Genomic DNA, 26,302 nt, shown 5'->3' on the forward strand with positions numbered 1-26,302 from the left:
TGTGATAGTCTACAAGGCTATATGCCTCTCCTACTATTAACTGCAGAATGTCGACAAGGTTTGAATGTCAACATTCAAAATGTTGACATTAGATATGTATGCAGACCCCCATGTTTTGGTTCTAATTCACCATCATGTTTTGGTTTTAGCAAAACCATCCTCAAGTGTTTTGGTTTGGATTCAGTTTTTGGTTCGGTTATAAAAATGATTAAAAAGTCATAATCATTGATAAAAATTGATAAAAATATCTAAAATCATCAAATTTTTGCAATCCAAAATTTAAAATCCAAATTCCAAACCACAGAAAGATCTGAACCCGGGGTAGGGTTTTGGTACGGATCCACAAAATTGGTGTGTATACTGATTTCTGGATAACTGAACTGTATATCTCCGTAAACCAATATCACTACTACTTCATCACATTCTATATCTGGAACTGATCACTTTTGATGCTATTAGGCAATGTTGATTATTTATATTTGTCTACTATATGCATTTTTATTTTATTTAGGCATAACGCTCAACATATCCAATCTGTGAATCAGGACTGGAGTTGTGCATATGTAGCCACAATATACAGTAGGCAAGCCCACTTATGGTGAGTCTAATCCAAATAGGAACATGGGCAGTGTAATTAGCACACACATACATGGCTGGTGTGTGTGGCATATGTTTATTATTGCGCTGCTATGAACAGGAGAACTTTCCCAAAGAGGGACATATAACTCAAACAAGAACGGTCCGCCTAAATCAGAACAGTTGAGAAGTATGATTTAGTGAATGGCATGATTGAGCACCCTTCTCTTTGAATACAGATTGCATCGTGCAATGCTATTCCTTCTGCACTGCCATAGTTATACGATAGAGTGGGTGTCAAAACACAGTATTTACTAAGCATAAGAATTGATGCTGTATTGTGAACGTATGTTAATGTTGAACAGTATCTAATCCCCAATGTCATCACAAATTTGCTGACAATTTTTTATAGTGCAATGGAATTAACTATAAACCTTCTTCTCTTGCAGAGTTTGTTTCCTTATTTCATTTTCAAACTATTTTATTTAAACTGATTTGCATTGTCTCATGCTGATCACATACAACCTAAATTTGGGACATATAAACATTAAAATGACTATAATATATATATAATCAAATCAAGCGCTCTAAATCAATTCTAAATCCCAAATATACTGCAATTTAAAATGTAATTGCTGCTCACATAAGGTAATCTGATATACCAACTTGAACACTGTATATTATACTAATATAGAGGGAGTGCACACACACATATAACATTTATTTTAAAGATAAAAACAATTATACTGGAACAATATCGAAACCGCACTGTGTAAAATATCTATAGTTACCACTTATTAGAAACATATGTTGATTTGGCATCAAAGTTCACAGATAGTCCATTGATGTTAATGAAATTAGTAGTATAATAAATGCACAATATCTATAAATGTGGAGGTTTCTCTTTGCTGTTGGCTATATAAGTGCTTTGGAGGAAGAGCAAGACCAAATGAGGTTTTAAAAGTCCACCCAGAGCAAACTTTATATTACAACTGTACAGGTGCTTTAGAATGAAGGCAATAGAGGTTTTTGCGGTCCTCCAGGAGCACATGTATTTCCACCCCCCCCACCCCCCGCTGCCTGATTTAAGCTCATCACCTGTTTGTTAATGTCCTGCGATGTACGATTTGTCAGGATGGCGCGGTTGGGGTGGCAGCGGCTGTATTGCGGTACAAGTCCCGGGGAGGGAGGATGTGGCTCATAGATGTTCCAACAGTGTGGGTGGTCTGCACTTACAAGCCTCCGGTAATAGCACCTACAATTTAATTTCACAGCAGGGCGGTCAGGATTTCCTTGACGCGTTTCTCCATCATATACTGTAGAAGGTTTCTTCAGAAGGTTATCCAGGTAGACAGGAAGAGCAGTATTTAAATAATGTAGTGGCCAATAGTCTTAGTTCATCAATTAAATCATTATTATCAATGTTTAGCAGGTAAACCATATTGAATTGTTTATTGGGAACCGCACAAGTGTTTACTTGCTAAACACGCAAAAACCTATTTTGCCTTCATTCTAAAGCACCTGTACAGTTGTAATATAAAGTATGCTCCGGGCAGACTTTTAAAACCTTATTTGGTCTAGCTCTTCCTCCAAGCCACCTATATAGGCGACAGCAAAGAGAAACTTCTACATTTATAGATATTGTGAAACTATTATACTACTAATTTCATTATCATCAATGAACTATCTATGAACTTTGCTGCCAAATCAACATATGTTTCTAATAAGTGATAACTATATTCATTTTACACAGTGCTGTTTGGATATTGTTCCAGTATAACTGTTTTTATCTTAAAAATAAATTTTGTATTTTATATGTGTATGTGCACTCCCTCTATATTAGTATAATACATTTGGGACACACTGGGGTAAATTTACTAAGATGGGAGTTCTATTTAAATTGGGATGTTGCCTATAGCAACCTATCAGATTACAGGTATTATCTTCTAGAATGTGGTAGATAAATGAGAAGTAGAAGCTGATTGGTTGCTATGGGCAACATCCCATCTTAGATAGAACTCCTGTCTTAGTAAATTTACCCCACTGTGTTAGAGGGTGGTCTTCAGTATGCCGGCTGTCGGGATCCCGGCGCACAGTATACCGGCGCCGGAATCCCAACAGCCGGCATACCGACACTTACTCTCCCTCGTGGGGGTCCACGACCCCCCTGGAGGGAGAATAAAATAGCATGGCACGCTTAGCGCGCCACCGTGCTCGCAGCATGGCGAGCGCAGCGAGCCCGCAAGGGGCTCATTTGCGCTTGCCACACTGTCGGTAAGCCGGCGGTCGGGCTCCCGCCGCCGGTATGCTGGTCGCCGGGAGCCCGACCGCCGGCATACCATACCACACCCGTGTTAGACACACCCTTTGGGAAGTCTCTGCTTTATAATGATCCATGACATATATAACATACAGTAATACTGTATATAGCAATGTTATTGTTCTTTCAGAAATTTATCCATCTGCTTTGCTTCTGTTTATCATTATGCCAGACACCTTGCTTACCATTTACATTTGAGTGAATTTGAATCTTGGTCCTGCTTCACAGTGCCAGTCAGCAGGAGCCTTACATAATAATCTGGTCTAAACAATGGAGTCCTTACTAGGATCTATCATACTACAATATACTAACATTTTCATACTATAGGAGCAGCAAAATTGGAGACATCAAACACACCCCTAGAGATTTAGAAGACTTTACTAATGCAATTAGAAGCTTAATTTTCTGACACTCCACAATACTCACAGGTACCGTATTATATTTTTACCTTCTGACTATTGGTCAGAAAGCATCCACCTGCAAACGTATGGTGACTTACAAAGCATTGACAATAATAATAATAATAATAATAATAATATTTTACTCCCTGCAACCATAAACTCTGTTCTACTAGACAAGCAAACCAGCCCTAAGAACCAATTACATCCACGCTTGTATTAATCTGTGAAGGTGACTCAAATGTACAGTACTGGTAGATTGATTTTGGAGCCTTTGGCTGAAACTTTCAAACATTGGGATGAAGCCCGTCCTGCCCTAACTGAGATGATTTATTTTCTTTACTTTAGGACCAGTGAAATGATTTCATAGATGATCGCGATCCCCATTCACATTTGCCTGTGGTCCTATAGGACTGACTTGGCTGAGTCAGCATCATCCTCCAATGAAGTAGGCTAATGGTTCTATTTGTTTTACGTTCACTTTCTGCAAGGATAACGGCAGCAGCAAGTCAGTTAGTTCTGCAGCTTGTTCTGGTGATGGTCCAACATGATTTAGATATCGTATTCTAGCCTGTCCTACTACCAGTGATGGTAACCCATGTCCTTCCTGTCCATTCGCAAGCTGCTTTTCCAGTCTTAGAAACTGCACTTTACAATCCAAGTAATGGGTGGCTATAGCTAAAATTACAATATTTGTTTAAAATATGTCTTCTTATGACTGCCCCATTGATTTACCTACCAGATTAGTTTTCAGCTAACAGATTTACAATACATGAACCAAGTTCTTTATTCACAGGAAAAAGATACAAGTACAGGTTGAGCTTCCCTTATCCAAAATTCTAAATCCCAAATTTGTGGGTCCCCTACTGAGATAATGACATTTTGCATTTATATCGGAACTTGTCATAGGATTTTATTAGGTCTGTGCCCTGGATAGTAAATGCTGTATATATACATTCAACCAGGGTGGTTATTATCATTGGGTGGGTCTCTGTACATACCATGGGCTTATGTAGCCATATATGTAGCGATGCAGAACAATGAGATTCTAGTGTGATAATTCATTTTGATTAAGCTGCAATGATCTAGCGCTAAATTTTTGTGCTTATAAAGCTACATAGGTGGTGACACCGAGTAGTGTCTGTTTAGTATAATAGCTCACCTAGTAAATGCTTTAATGGTTTAATAATATACTATGTTGTATATGCCCTTAACTAGTATTCTTGCTTGTGGTATGTTTAGATAGTATTACACATGTATGTTATTTTTTCAGCGACCCGATGCATTGTTGTTTGTATGTTGTCATGGTGATGGGGATCACATCAGCAGGAGGTGACGTAGTGCGCCGTCACTTCCGCTGCGCCGAACGGAGCAGCCGGCATCCCGCCCGGCACACGTTGTTTCACACAGGGTGATTTACAGCCTTTATAAGGTAAGATTCTAACGCTTTATTGTATACCTGAGGAAAATGCCCAAATAAAAGCGGCATTGAAATGTCGTACTTTATAATCTGCCTGTCTGAGAGCTTTTATTGGTAAAGTCATTTGGAGTGCCGCGTCTGCTGTCCATCTATATATATATATATATATATATATTTATACATAATATATATACACACAACATATGTCATTTTCTCAGCAGGGGACCCACAAATTTGGGATTTTGAAGTTTTGATAAGGGATGCTCAACCTGTACTTTGAAAAAGATGCAGTATTCACTTAATGTTATAAACTGATAGAAGATTATGGGGGAAATTCAATTAGCCGCTGTAATTTACCACTGGCTAATTTAGCCCCAGCTGGCAGCACTTCTCAGAGATTTGAACAGAGTCAAAAAACAATCCTTGAAAATCAGCAGATTAACAGGTACCGAGGCCCTGTTAACACACAAATCTCTGAACTTTTCACAGATTCTGTGTGATAATGCCCATTAACCCATGTTAACTGCTGCTAATAACACGTTAAGTTAACGGGTGTTAGTAAGGTTCTCGGGTGAAAAAGGGCATGCAATTGAATAGCCAAGGGTGTTGAAGCCTGAGGCTACCTCCCTTTTTCACCTGTGGTAATTAAATTCCCTGATTAATGTACAGGAGCTTCCATACTATGAATAAGTCTTCAGATGCTCATTTTATTAATTCCAGAAATTATTTATTCCTGTTATGGAATTAGTTATAAGGCTTAAATATTACCTCCCCCCCCCCCCCCCCCCCCCAAAAAAAAAGGAGCTGGCATGGTCTATCATGGAGAACCCCCAAAGATGCACTGCGTAAACAAATGCACTCATGCAACAAATGCAATGCACTGCAAAAGCAGTGCTAAATAACTTTTCTGCTTTAACTAATAATCATATTGAAAGTGAGTGAGTACTATGCATAAAGTATGTGCCTCAGAAATATCAGTATACCCTACTGTAGTTTGCATTTGAATATTGCTGTCATTATTAATGAACACAACATATGTGTCACGATCCTGACTGTAATTCTCGTATTTGGTGACTTACCTCTGCCATCTGTCCTGGATCCTGTGCCGTTTTTGCTCACTGAGATAAACAGCTTCTCAGCACCATGACTTTCCTGAGTTCTCTGCCTGGAAGGTAATAGTTAACGAGCTCCACCTGTGGTGATCTTCTGTGTGAGTCTGAATTCAGTGATCTGAAGTTTAGGCCTAAAAGCCAGCATCCTATGAATTGCAGAAGTTCAGGCTTCAGTGTTCTCTCGGCCTGCTAGGCCTCATTTTACATCACAGCCTAGGCTAGAGTAGTCACATGACAGTGACTGTTCACCTGACCCAGAGTTGTCCAATCCTCTTCCAGCCTGAGACTCTCTGCATCATCTAATCCTGCTCACCAATCACCAAGGACCAGGAAGTATAAGTCAGGAGGCTGAGTTAGAAACTGGGCCAGTTCCTCGTGTCACACACAGCTGTGTGTGAGCTTTCTCCAGAGCTCCCGTATCCCTGTGGCCTCCGTGCCTCTGCACCTCCGTGCCTCTGCACCTCCGTGCCTCAGTATCTCCGTGCCTCAGTATCTCCGTGCCTCAGTATCTCCGTGCCTCAGTATCTCTGTGCTTTCAGCACCTCGTGCCTCCAGTACCTCCGTGCCTCAGCATCTCTGTGCTTTCAGCACCTTGTGCCTCGGTACCTCTGTGCTTCAGCACCTCCGTGCCTCCTGTACCTCCGTGCCTCAGACCCTCCGTGCCTCTGCACCTCCGTGCCTCAGAATATCCGTGCCTCAGAATCTCCGTGCCTGCACCACCGCGCCTCTGCACCTCCGAGCCTCTGCACCTCCTAGCCTCTGCACCTCCGAGCCTCTGCATCTCTGTGCCTCCAGCACCTCGTGCCTCAGCACCTCGTGCCTCAGCACCTCGTGCTTCCAGCATCTCCGTGCCTCCAGCACCTCGTGCCTCCAGTATCCCGTGCCTCAGCACCTCCATGCTTCCAGCATCTCCGTGACTCAGCACCTCGTGCCTCCAGTACCTCCGTGCTTTCAGTACCTCCGTGCCTCAGCACCTCCATGCTTCCAGCACCTCCGTGCTTCCAGCATCTCCGTGCTTCCAGCATCTCCGTGACTCAGCACCTCGTGCCTCCAGTACCTCCGTGCTTTCAGTACCTCTGTGCCTCAGCACCTCCGTGCTTCCAGCATCTCCGTGACTCAGCACCTCGTGCCTCCAGTACCTCCGTGCTTTCAGCACCCCGTGCCTCAGCACCTCCGTGCCTCCAGCATCTCCGTGCTTCCAGCATCTCCGTGCCTCCAGCACCTTGTGCCTCCAGCACCTTGTGCCTCCAGCACCTTGTGCCTCCAGCACCCCTGTGCCTCAGCACCTCGTGCCTCCAGCACCTCCGTGCCTCAGTACCTCCGTGCCTCAGCACCTCCATGCTTCCAGCACCCCAGTGTCTCTACGCACCCCAGGGTCTCTACGCACCCCAGTGTCTATACGCACCCCAGTACCTTCAAGCACCTCAGTGCGTCCAAGCACTTCCGTGCCTCCTAGTACCTCAGTGTCTCCAAGCGCCTCCGCGCCTCCTAGCATCTCAGTGTCTCCAAGCACCCAGTGCACTTTAGCGCAGTTGTACCTGGTATCTTCACTGATTCATCTGCGCCTTTCCAGTTCTGTCTTTCAGGAGACCTTCAGCGTGCCTCCTGTCTGCCGACCTAATCCTGCATGAGGAGAACCTAGATTCGGCCATCTCTCCTGCGGTTCCTCTTCCCAGTCACCAGAAGAAACCCCGAGTCCACAACACTCCCAAACCAGGTCAGTGGTAGTATTCATATAATCCTCCAGTCGCCCGCACAGACTTCACGAACACCGGGTTCACAAAACCTCAGTCATGACAGTAGGAACTGGCCACATGGACCCGGCCGAAAGTGTTTGTCTGACGCAGGACCTCCTAAGAAATATTGCAGGACGCTTGGAAGGTCTGGAGTCGACTCAGCATCAATTAGCACAGTGTCTGCAGCGGAATTCTTTCTCCAGAGATTCTCTGACCTTCTGCACTGAGACTCCTGACCAACTGCAGTTTTTCTACCAGATGTTATTACAGTTACAAGAACTTTTGTCTAGTATTCTTTCTGTGATGCCTGATCTCTTCAGGAATACTACCAACGTTGTTGATCCTGTTTTGTCCCATCCAGTTAATAGAGTCTCTTCCTCTGTGCAAGGAAAAGTTGTTCATCAGAGCTATCCACGGCCCAAACTCTCTGAAGCTGAACGTCAGCGGCGTAGGGAGCTACACCTCTGTCTTTACTGTGGAAATTCCAGTCATTTTGTTAAAGACTGCATTCTTCGTAAGCCAGGGAAGGGTGACAAATCTCAGTATCACAGTGCTCATGTCTACAAGTCATCCACAGTAGCCGATCCTGCTACTTCTGACAGGAGTATCAAGATGGCTACTCTGAAAGAGACTCAAATTTATGACTGGGGTCCGGTGATTAAAGGACCTTATTCCAAGTTGGGTGTCCAGAGAAGAATATTAAAGCCAATTATAGTCACAGAGGAGTCTGTGTCTTTAGCCCAAGGAGGGGCATCCGTGTCTTTAGCCCAAGGAGGGGCGTCCGTGTCTTTAGCCCAAGGAGGGGCTTCCGTGTCTTCAGCCCAAGGAGGGGCGTCCGAGTCTTCAGCCCAAGGAGGGGCGTCCGTGTCTTCAGCCCAAGGAGGGGCGTCCGTGTCTTCAGCCCAAGGAGGGGCGTCCGTGTCTTCAGCCCAAGGAGGGGCGTCCGTGTCTTTAGCCCCAGAGAGGGGTTCAGAGTGTCCAGCCCCAGGAGGGGCATCTTCAGAGTGTCCAGCCCCAGGAGGGGCGTCTTCAGAGTGTCCAGCCCCAGGAGGGGCGTCTTCAGAGTGTCCAGCCCCAGGAGGGGCGTCTTCAGAGTGTCCAGCCCCAGGAGGGGCATCTTCAAAGTGTCCAGCCCCAGGAGGGGCGTCTTCAGAGTGTCTAGCCCCAGGAGGGGCGTCTTCAGAGTGTCCAGCCCCAGGAGGGGCGTCCGTATCTCCAGCCCCTGTGAGGGGTTCAAAGGGTCCAGCCCCCGAGAGTCTACAGAGTGCTGCCCAGCCAGAGAGTCTACAGAGTGCTGCCCAGCCAGAGAGTCTACAGAGTGCTGCCCAGCCCCGTGAAGTGGGGGCTCTTGCCTCAGCCCAGCCCCGTGAAGAGGGGGCTCCTGCCGGTCCAGCAATACTCCAGGCCCTGCCTGGTCAGTCCCTTCCGGTTCCAGCTGGTCCATCGATACTCCAGGACCAGCCTGGTCAGTCTCCTTTGGCTCCAGCCAATTCAAGTATCCTCGGATCTAATCCAGTCCTACTCGTCCAGCCAGAGATTTCTCCAGTTTCAGTCTGTTCAAACTCATCTGGACTCAAACCGATTCCAAGCATTGGTCCGAGTAAAGAACTTTTGTCAGTTGGTCCCAGTAAAGGACTTCCACCATCTAGTTCTAAAATTAGACTTCAGTCTGTCTCTGATTCTGTTTCCTCGTCTTCCAGCTTTGAGTCCACAACTTCTGCAGGGAAATCTAATACATCTTCTCATCAATGTCAGACTAAATCTGCTGTAGCCACCAAAGTCAAGAAAATTCCCAAGGCTACTCACTTAAAGTCTGAATGTGCTACAGAGCCGGATACCGATCTGAGTACAGTTTTCTCAGCTTTGTCCCTAAGCTTGTCTGAGCAACCTAATGTTCCATCTGCTGATTCGGATAAAGGACATCAGACTAATATTGCTGAGAAGGATACTGATGTTGCTTTCTCAATCCAGTCATCAGAGTCATTTGCCTCAGTCGCAGACGCGAGTGTCGCAGCTTCAGGGGAAATTACTAGCATCACCATCCAGAATGAGATTTCGAGTGACTTTTCAGTCTCATTTGAGGATTCCAGTGAGGCAACTTCAGAAAGGATATTTTCTCATCAATGTCGGGATAATTCTGCTGTAGCATCTAAAGTCAAAAAAAATACCAAGGCTATTGACCTAATGTCTGAATGTGTACCTCAGTCTAATGTTTCAGTGACATCTGTTTCCTTGAGTCCAATTTCATCCTCCACTCAGTCTTCTGAACATTCAGCCAATGCTCCGTTTTTTGACTCCTCGCTTTCTGAGCAAGATAATGCCTTGATGAACCAATACCTTAAGAATTTCAGTGATGCCAACAATTGGGAAACTGTACAAAGACAACAGCCTGTTGATTTAAGAGTTGGTTATGTTTCCATTGATTCCACTCCAAGTTCCTTGTGTTATTCTGAACTTGTTAATGCAGCTTACAAAACGGATGTAGTTACTCCCAAAGAAGACTGGTATCTTCCAATAGACTTGGACTCAGACTCTGAATTTGATTCAGTTTATGATTCTACTCCTTTCCTGGGAGGTCCCATTCGTTCCTGTTATACTTTAACGCATGGAGAGGATCCAGAATTACCAAAAAACTCTACAGGTCTCGGTATGAAAAGTCCTCACTATAGAACAAGAATTAATTTAAGCCTCAGTGGAGTGCTAGCTTCAAAAGCACAATCCTCTCGTACTACTAATCTAGGAAAGAAACCTTCTACAGTTTATTCCTCAGTCCTTTCAGATGAAGGAAATTCCAGTTTTGTCAATGATGGATGGTCTACCTGTTCAGAAGATGATCAGGAAGACTTCTGAAGAATTCAGCTTAAGTTTTGTTTCTGGACCCTCAGGTTTCCACTTTTCTGAATCTTTGTGTACAAGTTATTCGTCAAGTTCTTCTGTATGAATTTCTCAAGTTCCCCTAAGATTCAAGTTGGGTGTCTGGAGTTCACCCTTGAAGAGGGGGGTACTGTCACGATCCTGACTGTAATTCTCGTATTTGGTGACTTACCTCTGCCATCTGTCCTGGATCCTGTGCCGTTTTTGCTCACTGAGATAAACAGCTTCTCAGCACCATGACTTTCCTGAGTTCTCTGCCTGGAAGGTAATAGTTAACGAGCTCCACCTGTGGTGATCTTCTGTGTGAGTCTGAATTCAGTGATCTGAAGTTTAGGCCTAAAAGCCAGCATCCTATGAATTGCAGAAGTTCAGGCTTCAGTGTTCTCTCGGCCTGCTAGGCCTCATTTTACATCACAGCCTAGGCTAGAATAGTCACATGACAGTGACTGTTCACCTGACCCAGAGTTGTCCAATCCTCTTCCAGCCTGAGACTCTCTGCATCATCTAATCCTGCTCACCAATCACCAAGGACCAGGAAGTATAAGTCAGGAGGCTGAGTTAGAAACTGGGCCAGTTCCTCGTGTCACACACAGCTGTGTGTGAGCTTTCTCCAGAGCTCCCGTATCCCTGTGGCCTCCGTGCCTCTGCACCTCCGTGCCTCAGTATCTCCGTGCCTCAGTATCTCCGTGCCTCAGTATCTCCATGCCTCAGCACCTCCGTGCTTTCAGCACCTCGTGCCTCCAGTACCTCCGTGCCTCAGCATCTCTGTGCTTTCAGCACCTTGTGCCTCGGTACCTCTGTGCTTCAGCACCTCCGTGCCTCCTGTACCTCCGTGCCTCAGACCCTCCGTGCCTCTGCACCTCCATGCCTCAGAATATCCGTGCCTCAGAATCTCCGTGCCTGCACCACCGCGCCTCTGCACCTCCGAGCCTCTGCACCTCCGAGCCTCTGCACCTCCGAGCCTCTGCACCTCCGAGCCTCAGCATCTCTGTGCCTCCAGCACCTCGTGCCTCAGCACCTCGTGCTTCCAGCATCTCCGTGCCTCCAGCACCTCGTGCCTCCAGTATCCCGTGCCTCAGCACCTCCATGCTTCCAGCATCTCCGTGACTCAGCACCTCGTGCCTCCAGTACCTCCGTGCTTTCAGTACCTCCGTGCCTCAGTACCTCCATGTTCTCTCGGCCTGCTAGGCCTCATTTTACATCACAGCCTAGGCTAGAGTAGTCACATGACAGTGACTGTTCACCTGACCCAGAGTTGTCCAATCCTCTTCCAGCCTGAGACTCTCTGCATCATCTAATCCTGCTCACCAATCACCAAGGACCAGGAAGTATAAGTCAGGAGGCTGAGTTATAAACTGGGCCAGTTCCTCGTGTCACACACAGCTATGTGTGAGCTTTAATGCTGAGCTCCCTAAAGTTGTGATCTCCAGAGCTCCCGTATCCCTGTGGCCTCCGTGCCTCTGCACCTCCGTGCCTCTGCACCTCCGTGCCTCAGTATCTTCGTGCCTCAGCACCTCCGTGCTTTCAGCACCTCGTGCCTCCAGTACCTCCGTGCCTCAGCATCTCTGTGCTTTCAGCACCTCCGTGCCTCTGTACCTCTGTGCTTCAGCACCTCCGTGCCTCATGTACCTCCGTGCCTCTGCACCTCCGTGCCTCTGCACCTCCGTGCCTCAGAATCTCCGTGCCTCAGAATCTCCGTGCCTCTGCACCACCGAGCCTCTGCACCTCCGCGCCTCTGCACCTCCGAGCCTCAGCATCTCTGTGCCTCCAGCACCTCGTGCCTCAGCACCTCGTGCTTCCAGCATCTCCGTGCCTCCAGCACCTCATGCCTCCAGTATCCCGTGCCTCAGCACCTCCGTGCTTCCAGCATCTCCGTGACTCAGCACCTCGTGCCTCCAGTACCTCCGTGCTTTCAGTACCTCCGTGCCTCAGCACCTCCATGCTTCCAGCACCTCCGTGCTTCCAGCATCTCCGTGCTTCCAGCATTTCCATGACTCAGCACCTCGTGCCTCCAGTACCTCCGTGCTTTCAGTACCTCTGTGCCTCAGCACCTCCGTGCTTCCAGCATCTCCGTGACTCAGCACCTCGTGCCTCCAGTACCTCCGTGCTTTCAGCACCCCGTGCCTCAGCACCTCCGTGCCTCCAGCATCTCCGTGCTTCCAGCATCTCCGTGCCTCCAGCACCTCGTGCCTCCAGCACCCCTGTGCCTCAGCACCTTGTGCCTCCAGCACCCCTGTGCCTCAGCACCTCGTGCCTCCAGCATCTCGTACCTCCAGCACCTCCGTGCCTCAGTACCTCCGTGCCTCAGCACCTCCGTGCCTCAGCACCTCCGTGCTTCCAGCACCCCAGTGTCTCTACGCACCCCAGGGTCTCTACGCACCCCAGTGTCTATACGCACCCCAGTACCTTCAAGCACCTCAGTGCGTCCAAGCACTTCCGTGCCTCCTAGTACCTCAGTGTCTCCAAGCGCCTCCTAGCATCTCAGTGTCTCCAAGCACCCAGTGCACTTTAGCGCAGTTGTACCTGGTTTCTTCACTGATTCATCTGCGCCTTTCCAGTTCTGTCTTTCAGGAGACCTTCAGCGTGCCTCCTGTCTGCCGACCTAATCCTGCATGAGGAGAACCTAGATTCGGCCATCTCTCCTGCGGTTCCTCTTCCCAGTCACCAGAAGAAACCCCGAGTCCACAACACTCCCAAACCAGGTCAGTGATAATATTCATATAATCCTCCAGTCGCCCGCACAGACTTCACTAACACCGGGTTCACAAAACCTCAGTCATGACAATATGTCTGCAATTTACTGGCACAGTTGTAGTCAACTACTGTTTGCAGGGTCTTTGCCGCTAATTTTTTTTTTTTTTTTTGAGAAGCATTAAACATAGCTAAAAATAAATAAATAACAATTTTACAATAGTAGCAAAATAAAATTCTGCCATCTGGAAAATTGTATTATTGTCTACTCGTCATCTGTTAAACTTGGCTAACCCCGCACTTGTAGAGGGCACAAATGAAATCCAAATGATTGGAAACATATTGTTAGCGCTGGGAGGTGCGTGTCCCGGTCATTGCCATGGAGCCGGGAAGCTGCACCTCCCACTGACCCCTGCCCGGCACCTAGCAACAGGCAGACGCCGTGTGCAAGGTTTTCTGGTTCCCGCCCAGCGCCTAGCAACAGGCAGATGCTGGGCGCAGAGTCTCCTGGTCCCCGCCTGGCGCCTAGCAACAGGCAGACGCCAGGTGCTGTGAGCCACCGGAACCCTAGCAACGGGGGCGCCGGAGGCAGACAGCATTCCCCGTTGCTGGGTAACTAAGTACCCAGCTGTGTACAAGGACGTGCAGCAGGACAGCTGTCCGATATTTGCAATTGAGGAGTTTCTTCTGTGATTGGTACAGCACCGTTTATATCTTCCTGGACACTCCAAAGATACTGGTGATAGTTGTTACTTCTGTGTGAACCTGTCAGATCGTTGGAGATCCTGCCTCTGTTGTGCTGTGACCTGGAGATTTTGACTGATCGATCCTTGACCAGATCTTGCCAGCCGGTGTTTAGGTTTTCGTGGAGTAGCTTTAACTGTGAATACTGGAACTTCCCAGTTGTCGCATACTCCCCTGAGTTCCAGGTACTCATCCATAACACATATCCCCACTGTAATAAAGAATGTGATTCTTACCTTTACTCCAGGGGGAGAAAGACAAATGGAGCACTCACCAGTCTTTTCATTGATTTGAATATCAAAACGAAATTTTATTCTCCAGACAGCACAGCATGACTGTTTACTGCAGTCCTATATGATTGTAAAAAAGCCCAAACATTTTCGGTCATATCCAGACCGTCATCAGGGGACACAAAGAACATCAAAGAGCTGTCACATCACAATTAGAATACCAGCAGCCTAACTGACCATGCCTCACCGGCTCCCTATATACCAACCATTCAAAAAAACGCGCCAAAATTGCGTCATCATATGGGCGGAGTTAGCCCATTATATTCATCACTGTATGCACGAACAACCATAGTAACAATGCATGTATGTGCTAATACAAATATCTCCCTTGTCTATCAATGCCTCCAGTATTACACATATTACCATGAGTAAACGGGCATAGACGGACGAACATCACATCTCGTAGTGGTTGCCTGGCAACCACCACGGGGCCGTCCCATATCCGCCAGCCGCCAATGAATACCTGGGCGGAAGTGACGTGTCGGACTGGTTGCCAAGCAACCTTCCGAGCGTCTCCCCACATTCTGCCAATGACTATCTGGGCGGAAGTGATGTAGCGGACTAGTTGCCGGGCAACCTGCCGAGCGTCTCCCCGCATTGATTCCATGATGGGAGGCGGTGACACCTTCATGTGGTTGCCAAGCAACCTGCCGAACGCCTCCCAAAAGCAGTCCCAAATGCAAACAGAAATATATATGTGTGTGTCGTCTCGTGGGGGTTGCCAAGCCACCGCACACGAGATCCATAATATACAACAACATGGCCATAGCACCATGGGACAGATACTCAGCAGCCAATCCCACACATTCGGGGATCAAAATTAGAGATCCTAGTATAAAAATTAATACTAAACTGAAGACTAATCACCTAATCACTGTGATTTATAGGTGACCAATTATGGTTGTTCAGTTTAAAGACTGTGGGTAGTAAGGAGCCAGTAAGGTACGGACAATCAGTCATGACAAAAAACAACAACAAAACACACAAGTATATAAACACACATACATATGTGTATATATCTAAAACACATACATATATGGACACCTATTAAAAATTGTATATATAAAAAAATATACTTTATAATCCCTATACAGTGCACTGGTCTTAAAGGACAAAAACCATGTCCATTATCTAAGGAAAATCCCTAGATGATTGTTCTCATTTAGCCCATTAGGGGCTAGAGTTCCCAATTTGAAAATCCATCTTGCCTCCAATTTCCTCAAAATGAGAGCACGGTCTCCACCCCTCTCGGGTTCCGGCACCCAATCAATCATGCGACATCTAAGTGCTGAACCCTGATGTCCCGCTTTGAGAAAATGCTGTGCAACCGGTTTATCAGATGTACCAGATGTAATTGCTTGATGAATCGAGCTCCTATGATTTGCCATTCGTTCTCTAAAAGTGCAGGTCGTCATCCCAACGTATGCCAGGCCACATGGGCATAGAAGCATATAGACAACATGGCTTAGCCTGCAATGAAGCTTATATCGGATGTTGATCAGTTTGCCAGTGTTGGGGTGTGGGAAGGAAGTACCCGGCAGCAGCGAGCGGCACGTCACACATCCCACACATCTGAAACAACCTGGCTTCTTGGAGTTTAGCCACGTATTGCTTTCCTTGGCATCAAAGCGTCGGGCAGGTTGCATAAGGATCTGCTTCAAGTTTCTACCACGCCTGTAGGCCATCATTGGTGAATTCTCCAAGGTACCCTTAAATTTCGGGTCAGATCTTATTAGCGGCCAGTGCTTTTTCATGGTTTTAGAGATAACAGGAGACATATCATCATACTGTGTCACAAATATCATCCGATTCTGTCCGTGATCACGTTTCTGGTGAAGTCTCAATCTAGCTTTAGTGAGACAGCTCTCGACCACGTTCCTTGTATATCCCCTCTCGAGGAAACGTTCTTTCATCTGTCTGATTTGAGCTTCCGCGGTATCAGGATTGGTATTATTTCGTAGAACCCTCATAAATTGGGAAATAGGGAGACTTGATTTGAGGGTGGGTGGATGCTTACTTGTCGCATGCAGGAAGGTGTTTCTATCAGTTTCCTTCCTGTATAATGTGGAGCCCAGTTTTGTTCCATCCCGGAACACAGTCACATCCAAAAAGTTAATGGAGTCATATTCACAAGCCCCAGTGAAGCGGACCGTGGACTCTAAATTATTGAGTTCATTCAACATAAAATGAAATTCCTCCCTGGTGCCATTCCACAGTAGAAATATGTCGTCTATAAATCTCTTATAGTAGGCAATCTTATTAACAAATTTAGGATAGATGTTCCTAGACTCATAATCATGCATGAAAATACCTGCGTACATCGGGGCCACATTAGACCCCATTGCGGTCCCCGAGCACTGAAGGTAATAATTGCCCTGATAAGTGAAGTGATTATGTATCAAAATTAACTCAAGCAACTCAAGGATAAATTCACATGGAAGATGCATATTTCCATGCCTGATCATCAATTTCCTAACCGCCTCAATCCCCTCAATGTGGGGGATGATAGTATATAAAGATGATACATCCAGGGTTGCAAACAACATATTTTCATTAAGATCTCCAAAGGCAAAAATATTATCAAAAAAATCACTTGTATCACGAAGATAACTCGGAATATAGGGGATAAGTTCTTGTAAAAAACTATCCACAAAAATGGCTAGGGGCTGTAACAGAGAACCCCTGGCAGAAATAATAGGTCTGCCAGGGGGGTCCACCAATGACTTGTGGACCTTAGGTAGCGTATAAATCAATGGACAGATTGGATGTTCCACCCTTAAATACGAGGAAACCTGTTCAGTGAGCCAGCCATTCTGTGTGGCCATATCAATGACCTGATCTATTCGCTTTTTTATTCCTGGCATAGGATTCATAGTGCACTTAGTATAAGTTGTTACATCCGCCAGCTGATGTTTAATTTCCCTGTCATAATCAACTGCATTCTGAATAACAATTGCCCCGCCCTTATCCGCAGGGCGGATCACAATGGTGTCATTTTCTCTCAGGGATTTAAGGGCCTGTCTCTGTGGGTAATTTAGATTGTCAAAATCCCTCCTATCTTTAGAGTTCTTACAATCATGTTCTGTCATCCTTAGAAAAGTACGTATACTAGCATTATTTGTCTGTGGATCAAAAAGGCTCGGTTTCAAAAAGTGAGAACCGGTTCGTTCAAAACAGCCAGTCTCATCCTTATCCATGAAAAAATCGCGTAGCCTTAGCTTCCTACCAAACTTATAATGATCCACAGCAAAATTAAACTCATCATGTCTAGAGGAAGACACAAAGCTCAACCCCAGGGCCAGAAGAGAGCCTTCCGCCTTGGACAAAACATGATTGGATAGATTAAAGATACATCCTGTGTCTACCTCCTCCGACTTCTTCTGCCTGAATCCCCCCCTCCGCGGGTGTGGTCTGCCTGGCCTCCAGGTGTACCTGCCCTTCTCCTTCTTTGGCCTAAAAAACCACTTGGTGGAAGTGGCGCATTAGGTTCGGAGTCAGACGCCGACTGTGATGTAGAAGATTCTAATTCAGGTTTACCCCTGTATCTCTGTGGACGATATGTCCTCTGTCTCCTACCTCCATTTGGGTTACCAGATAGCCATCTATAGACATTATGTGTGGCATAGTCATTAGTTACAGTCTGCAGTTTTTTTTCTCTTAAAAGAGACCAACTCCTCTTTATAAATGTTTATCTGTGTTTGGATCCTTTCACACCAATTCTCAGTCTTGTCATTTTTTAAGGTCGTTAGATTAGATTTTTCAAATTTCGTGATCTCATCACGAACCTTCACCAATTCGATGCTGACTTCCCCAATCACTAGCAGAATCAGGTCCAAGGAGCACTTATTGAGGACCCCGCACCACTTGCTGCAAAATACAGCATTGGTTATACCAATAGTTGGAGTATTAGTGATGCGGAATCCTCTAGGTATCCTCTTGGACCTGTGATACTCTGATAAGAACTGACCATGAAGTGTCAATTCTATCTCCCTTCTTTTGAGACGTATGATCTTATGTACCAAATCAGTAGGTTTCTCATCAGGGAGCCTAGTGAATTACTCCAGGGGGGTATATTTACTAAGGTCCATATTTAATTTGAGTTTGTATTTTTCTTCTAAGTGTGATTACGGGAATTTACTAAACACAAATCTCTGCAGTGTTGGGGCTATTCGTATTGTTTTTCCTGGCTGAGTTCACAAATACGAATGAATAGACCATCGGTCAAACATGGCTGTTATTTGATACAACTCCGTAATTTACTAAGAATTCATATTTTCAATCACTGCCGACAATAGCCAAACACTGCCGGGAAAGCATAGAATTCGTTAAAAAATTGAGCTTTCAAATAGACCTGCTTTTTGCTGGCATGTTCAGATAGTCATGCACGGATCAGTGACATCCATGCATGCTTATCTGTGGAAAGGGGTCTGAAATAGTTAAAAATAAAAATTGCGTGGGGTCCCCCCTCTTAAGCATAACCAGCCTCAGGCTCTTTGAGCCGGCCCTGGTTGTTTAATTACCGGGGAAAAATTGCCTGTGGTCCCCCCCTATTTAGACAACCAGCACCGGGCTCTTGGGCTGGCCCTGGTTCCAAAAATATGCGGAACAAAAGACTAGGGGTCCCCCGTGTTTTTAAAACCGCACCGGGCTCAACTAGCCAAGAAGATAATGCCACAGCCGGGGGACACTTTTATACTGGTCCTTGCGGTTGTGGCATTACCCCCCCAACTAGTCACTCCTGGCCATGGTACCCTGGAGGAGTGTGGACCCCTTAAATCAAGGGGTCCCCTCCTCCAGGCACCCAAGGGCCAGGGGTGAAGCCCGAGGCTGTCCCCCCCATCCCTGGGCGATAGATGGAGGACTGATAGCTTTTTGTTTGTAAAAAAAGAATATTGTCTTTTGTTGTAGAACTACAAGTCCCAGCAAGCCTCCCCACTTGCTGGTACTTGGAGAACCACAGGTACCAGCATTCAGGGAAATAACAGGCCCGCTGGTACCTGTAGTTCTACAACAAAAGAAATACCAAAATAAGAACAAGAGACACACATTGTGACAGTACAATTTTATTAAAACACACTTACACACTCATACATGCTTACCTACATCCCACGCTGACCCCTTCTCCATGTAGAATCCAATCGTTTACCTGTTAATCCAAAATTCCAATATACTCGCCTATTATCCAGTGATGATCAGTCCTCTTCAATCCACAAGTAATCCACAGCCTTGACAAAAAAAAACTGAAAGCCCGATCCACGGCACTAAAAAGGTTCCATGTTTACACATGGAACTCCTTTCCCCGAATGCTGGGACACCCCCCCCCCCCCCCCCCCCGTGGCTCCTGTCACTGGAGATCCCGCAGCCAATCAGGGAGCGTCACGTCACGGCGCTCTCCTGATTGGCTGTGCAATACTAGCCTGTCAATCAGGTGGAGCGCAGCAGCTAGAATGGAGCTTAGCGCAGCTCCATTCTGTCCTATGATATGAACTTTGCGGTCTACCCAGGGATGGGGGAGACAGCCTTGGGCTTCATCCCTGGCCCTTGGGTGCCTGGAGGGGGAATCCCTTGATTTAAGGAGTCCCCACTCCTCCATGGTACCCCGGCCAGGGGTGACTAGTTGGGGGGGGGGGTAATGCCATGGCCGCCGGGACCAGTATTAAAGTGTCCCCCAGCTGTGGCATTATCTATCTGGCTAGTGGAGCCCAGTGCTGGTTTTAAAAATATGGGGGACCCCTACGTATTTTGTTCCCCTTTATTTTTGGAACCAGGGCCGACCCAAGAGTCCGGTGCTGGTTGTCTAAATACGGGGAGACCCCAGGCAATTTTTCCCCTGTATTTAAACAACCAGGGCTGTCTCAAAGAGCCTGAGGCTGGTTATGCTTAAGAGGTGGGACCCCACACATTTTTTTTAAACACTTTTAACTGTTTTAACTCTTTTTATACTGTACACAATAAAGCCCTGCACGGATCTCACAACAATACGAATAATACGAATAACATAGACATTGGAAAATATGAAAAATTAAAACTCAGCAGTTTAGTAAATTACCGAAAATTATTTAAAAAAGCTGCAGAAAAATATGACCGATAAAATTCGAGTTCAAACTCCCACCAATTCGGCAGAAACACAAATCTTAGTAAATAAACCCCCAGGTCTTTAAAACATAAGAAGTCAAATCCTTTGGATTAAATATGAAACTCTAAAATAAAATAAGGAGTTGCAGCATACATCCAAAATGTCAAAATGCTACAAAATACTATAAATGACAGCAATATTCACAATGATATATTATTCATAAAGTATAAAGTCAATGAAATATGTTAATAATGTGATAATTTATTACATAACATTCTGCATTGATCCAATGTTACTTTGATTAAAGTCAAATTACAAACTATTTTATTTTACTTATTTTAAGGGAATATCTGCTTTACTTGTATTTTTATATGATAGATTGCAAAAAAAGAGCACTGTAATAGTCGCTATTACACATAATAATTAATCGATAATGAAATAAAAGTGTGAAACGTATAACATATAATTCTAAAGGCTGCTACTCTAGGTAGCTGACTATAATGATTTCAGGAATTCATATATTTAATTCTAAGGACATTGCTGTCTGATTGCACAGAATAACTCAACATAATTTTACACTTTAATGCATTACCAGTATAAAGTTAGACTAATTTCATGCAGTTAGCAGTATTTATGTTTAAGTTAATTTTCCTTTAATGTATCTAGAAATGTGTATTCAACTCAGTAACACATTCTGACAAATACATGGAGTTCTGAATAATCATATAAAATAAGTTAAATCAAACAGAGTTTAATTAAAGTATAAGTTAAATTAAAGATGGAAAATTAAAATGATATACCATTATGTAAAATAGCAAGTTGTCATTTTTTCCCGAACTGCACATGCATCAAAGTCGCACTGCATAGGTGTGGTGATTCATAAGCAACAGTGGACACAATGGCGGTCATTCTGACCCAATCGCATGCTGCAGTTTATTGCAGCTGTGCGATTGGGACAGAACTGCTCATGCGCTGGCACCGCAGTGTGCCGGCGCATGCCAGATGGCCGAAGGCCATTGGGCCGCTACGATCGCCTCTGCCTGATTGACAGGCAGAGGCGGTCGCTGGGTGGGGGAGTGGAACGGCGGCATTTGGCCGCTGTTTCATGGGTGCGGTCCAGCCAACACAGGCCGCTGCGGGCCGGGGAGCGATGAGTAGCTCCCAGCCAGCACGCTAAAGCTGGACTGGTTGGGAGCTACTCTTGAAGTGCAAAGGCATCGCCACTGTACAATGCCTTTGCACTTCTGCGGGGGGGGGGGGGCAGCACTGACATGCGTGGCGGACTAGCCCTGTGCTGGGCGTCCCCCCGCATGTCAGTGTGAATGATCGTAGCTGTGCTAAATTTAGCACAGCTACGATCATCTCAGAATGACCCCCAATGAGGATTTATTTGCAAAGTGTGTGACAGGCAGTGACTGGTTATGGGAGGTAGCGGGAGAGGGGTGGCTTCTTAAAAGCATGAGGGTTATTCAGTGGTCCAGTGGTGCAACCAATGACTGACCGAAGTTGCGTCTTTGGGTTTTTTTTATTCTTTATTTTATTTTCAAAGAAAATTATAGTAACAAGTGTCCATGTGCAAATATAAGGTGGTAAACACATTTGGTACAACAAAAGAAGAAGACCAGACATTTAAGTAATCCAGCAAACATAAATAAGCAGAAGTCCAGCAAAGTCGATTCAAAAACTTGATGGTACATCTGTGAAGCAAATTGGTGGATGCTGATGGACACAGATATTTTAAATGAGGTTTGGAGGAAGTAGAATACTGAGTGTGATAGTAGTTCCTTCTGAAAAGGGTATTTGGTATACAGGTTCATGGTGTTGGTCTCAGTAGCGAGGAATCCCAGTTCCTTTTACTGTCCATATTACAAACACAACTTGGCCAGATCTGTCTTTCTGTGAAATAGTGCATTTTGGGGTGGTACAGGGCAGGTACAAAGTGATCACGTGGTACCACGGTACCCCCCTGACTTGTGGGAGTGCCAGACAGTGTCAGACTGTGGCAAGAAGGGCTTACCACAGGAATACAGTGGTAGGGGCCCATGTTTAGAGATGTGGCTATTTTCCAGATGGGGTGTGGCCGGTCACCACAAAGGCCTAACTTACCATCAGAGAGTGTATGGTCTGGGCCCCTTTATAAATATATATATTATTAAATAGTGCATTCATGATAATGTACCAGATTATAATAATAGTAACATAGTAACATAGTTGGTGAGGTTGAAAAAAGACCAGTAGTCCATCGAGTTTAACCTTAATTATATTATATTCCAAATTCTATTCTGGTTAAAGGCTATATCCTTGTATATCATTTCCGTTAGAAATGTATCTAACCCATTTTTAAACGCAATGACTGAGTCCGCAATTACAACCTTCTCGGGCAGTGAATTCCATATTCGTATTGCCCTTACAGTGAAGAATCCATTCCTGCGCACGAGTACGAAATTTAATCTCCTCAAGCCTTAGCGGGTGTCCGCGCGTTTTGTGTAGAGGTCTCTTAATAAACAAATCACCTGATAGCTCCGCATATTGCCCCTATATATTTGTAAATATTAATCATATCCATAGAAATTTTAACCCATAATGTCTCCACAATATCTCCAGTTCCCTTGTAAATAACCTCCTTGAAGTATGGTTTTAGAAATGGTTTAACGTAAAGACATACACCACCCCCTCTTTTAATAGCCATGACTTTCCTGAAAAGAGTATAACCCTCCAAGTTAGCTGCCCAATCGTGAGAATCATTCCACCATGTCTCCGTGATACCTATAATATTATATTGTTCCTTCATTATAAGCAATTCTAATTCCCCCATTTAGCCTGAAAGGCTTCTTGCATTTGCAAGCATACACTCCAGATTAGAAATACCCTTATCTATTTGTCTATACATTGGTATCCTTTCCCATCTTAATTTAGCATTCCCTGATTTTTCAATTCCAGTTGTTCTTCCCCTCCCCCCTTCACCACCACCGTGATATTTAATACCATCCCCCTTTACTGCACTCACTAATTAACCCGTAGCTTCTTTATAATCCTTCCCCCAAGACCTCTAATTTAAAATCTCCTCAAGCCTTCTAACCATCCTGCCCCCCAACACTGCTGCCCCCTCCTCATTCAGGTGCAATCCATCATGACAAAAAAGATGGCGCCTGACTGAGAAGTCCGTCCAGTGTTCCAGGAACACAAATCCTCTTTCTTACACCAGTCTCTAAGCCACACATTTACCTCCCTAATCTCCCTCCCTGGGCTAGCGCGTGGTACAGAAAATGTTTCGGAGAATGCACTGTTGAAAATACACCATAGTCCTGTGTACTGTAGTATAATGTAACATATGTATAATGTACAATTCAAGTGCACAGTCTAGAACCATACCCTGATAGAAGGATGTGGGACCTCAGATAGTAGTGCCCACCAAGGGTTTCTCCTGTACCATTGTGAGCCAGTCCAACAATGTTGCCAGGAGAGTGTCATGGGTGTGAATAAAAAGCTCTGTGTTATTCTTAGTCATCTGTCTGTTTCTAACTGAACTCTTGCACTTATCATGGGGCTTGTGCAGATACTATTGATGACAATTGCTGCGGCCAGAGTAAAATCAATGGGCAGCACTGGTTTCTGCTTGCAGATACACGATTCCCTACATTAGTTGAATGAATACTTGCATTAGCAAAAAGTAGTAGAACAATATTCTGCAGCTGCCCTCAACTACAGCCATTTTGTGTGTAACTCATGTTAAGTTTTACTAAAACACAAGCACATAGCTACAGTAGGTGCAGGAGGTGCGGCTGCTAAGGGGATGGGGCCACCTCTGGAGGCCAGGGCTGCCTCACCCTGCTCCTACTTGCACTGCCAGCAGATGGACGCTCACTTACTGAGCCCATTGGTTCCTTTTTATTTCTTAGCTGTGTACTTCTGCACTGCAGCCACATCTACTCTCACGACTGACTCTGTCTCTTCTCCTGGTGCTGGGAGGAGGCATGTCTGACTCTGCAGGGACATCCCGAGAACAGGCAGCACATCCTCCCAGCATCAATGAGGAGAAACGGATCTGTCCAAGAGAACAGATGGTTGCAATGGATTTTTAATCCTAGGGAGACTACTGAATATATAATTTCCAGCAGACACAAATCTCATTTATTTACATACAATACTGTCATTATTCATTTAGCAAACTGTAAATCTGACAGGTTACATCTTTACCGTGGGCAGATACAGTATCTGGACATCTTACTGTCATTCTCCCGCACCAGTTAATTTAAAATTTGTTACCTTTACTCCAATCTGCTAAAATGTGACAAATAATTTCTCTGGCCTAATTTGTGTTTGGCATGGCAGATAGATTTTGCTAACCTGCCTTATCTTTTAAACTTCTAATTATATAGTATTTACCATGAAATTGTTAAGCTCTGTTTGGTGTTAAAAGGAACATCTCATTAAATTTAAAACAGCTTATGTACTACAGGTTTGAAGGAAACACTCGGTAATGGGGAATTCAGGCTACCTTTATGCATGCCATCTTGCCCAAAAATAATTCTTATGTCCATTTCAGCTGTGGTTGACATTGAGTATTGAACCTTTATACTTCTCACACTTCCAGGATTGTGTCAATTGTGTCCTCCCACCACAAGCAATCCTCTTTTGGCAATTGTAGAGATTTTAGCCCCCAAGAAAACCATTCTATGTAAATGGAAATCTCCTATTGTCAATGCAGTCAAAGGCAGAATAACTATACTGTACCTGCTTTATTTCAATAGAGGTACCAGATTTATTTCAATAGATGGACAGTCCTTTGAGGTATTGAGAAGGGAGTTGAATGTGTATACAAAAAATTGGAAACCACATCTCAATTTCCTTACCCAGCAGAACAGGTGAAAACATTAGAATTATTTGAATCCACTGAATGCCACTTCATAAAGCAGCATTTGCTATTGTTACAATGAATTTTTTTCTTCTTGTTTGTGTTTTTTGGCTTGAAAAAATGAAAAAAATACTGTATATATAAAACATGTATTGTAATTATTTTGGGTGTTAATATGTAGAAAATGTCTATATAATAATTTGAATGTCACTGCATGTGCTACTCCAAATGATCTTCTCTATAAATATCAGGGTCATTAATCAAATAAGAAAGGTTACAATCACTGAAACTATTACTCAACCAGAAAGATTTTAATTACTATGTATCCCAAAGAAATTGCTCCAAGGACAGATGGATGTCATATAAATTGTAATACAGTGTATTTTCTTTCCTTTTTAAAATTACTTTCGGTCATATGATATGGCATCCTTTGAAATAATGTTCCACAGTTTTATTTATTTCTGTAAAAAACAGAAAGGCAATAACAGACCATGACATTTAGCAATATTAAAAAAATATATATTTTAGTGAAACAAGGAGCAATCAATGCAGTTGTATGAACATACAGAACAGTGAGGAGAAATTATAGAGTTGATGGTAAATAAACCAATCTGTTAATTCAAACAATTTAATAATATAGTTTTGGGTTTCACCATCCACATGCTCTCCATATAGAGTATGCCTCACTTCTTGTAGATGCATAGGACATCCTTCCCTACATACGGAAGAGCAGGCCTCATATCAAAATACAGTAATTGGAGTAACATGTGTTTAACCCTGTTCAAAAAATGGGGGAAGCAAGTAGTGAAATTGATCAAAGTCATGTATTGGCCACATTTTCAAAAATTCTGAAAAAAGAAGACCTACTGTATGTAAGCTTGCATTTCAGACAGCATCTGGACTCTTCCTCAACCATATACCTCTGCTAGTTTTGTGAAATATATACACCCTGTTAATCATTTTAAAGTAAAACCTCTGTAAGACAGTGTATTTCAAATTCATAGTACTACTATGATTCTTCAGCAGGGTTGCAGGGGACCATGGATCCGCAATACTGTTTAACAACACCAAATTTTGGCATGCTGAGGTAGAAGTAGCTCAACAAAAATTTACTTAATCCTATTGGCTGATATAAATGACAATAAGGTCAACAAAGTAGTGGGTTCCTATGGTAAAAGAGTAGCCAAGGAGAGGAGCTAACAACATGATG

The sequence above is a fragment of the Pseudophryne corroboree genome, chromosome 6, assembly GCF_028390025.1.
Source record: "Pseudophryne corroboree isolate aPseCor3 chromosome 6, aPseCor3.hap2, whole genome shotgun sequence".
Classification (NCBI taxonomy): domain Eukaryota; kingdom Metazoa; phylum Chordata; class Amphibia; order Anura; family Myobatrachidae; genus Pseudophryne; species Pseudophryne corroboree.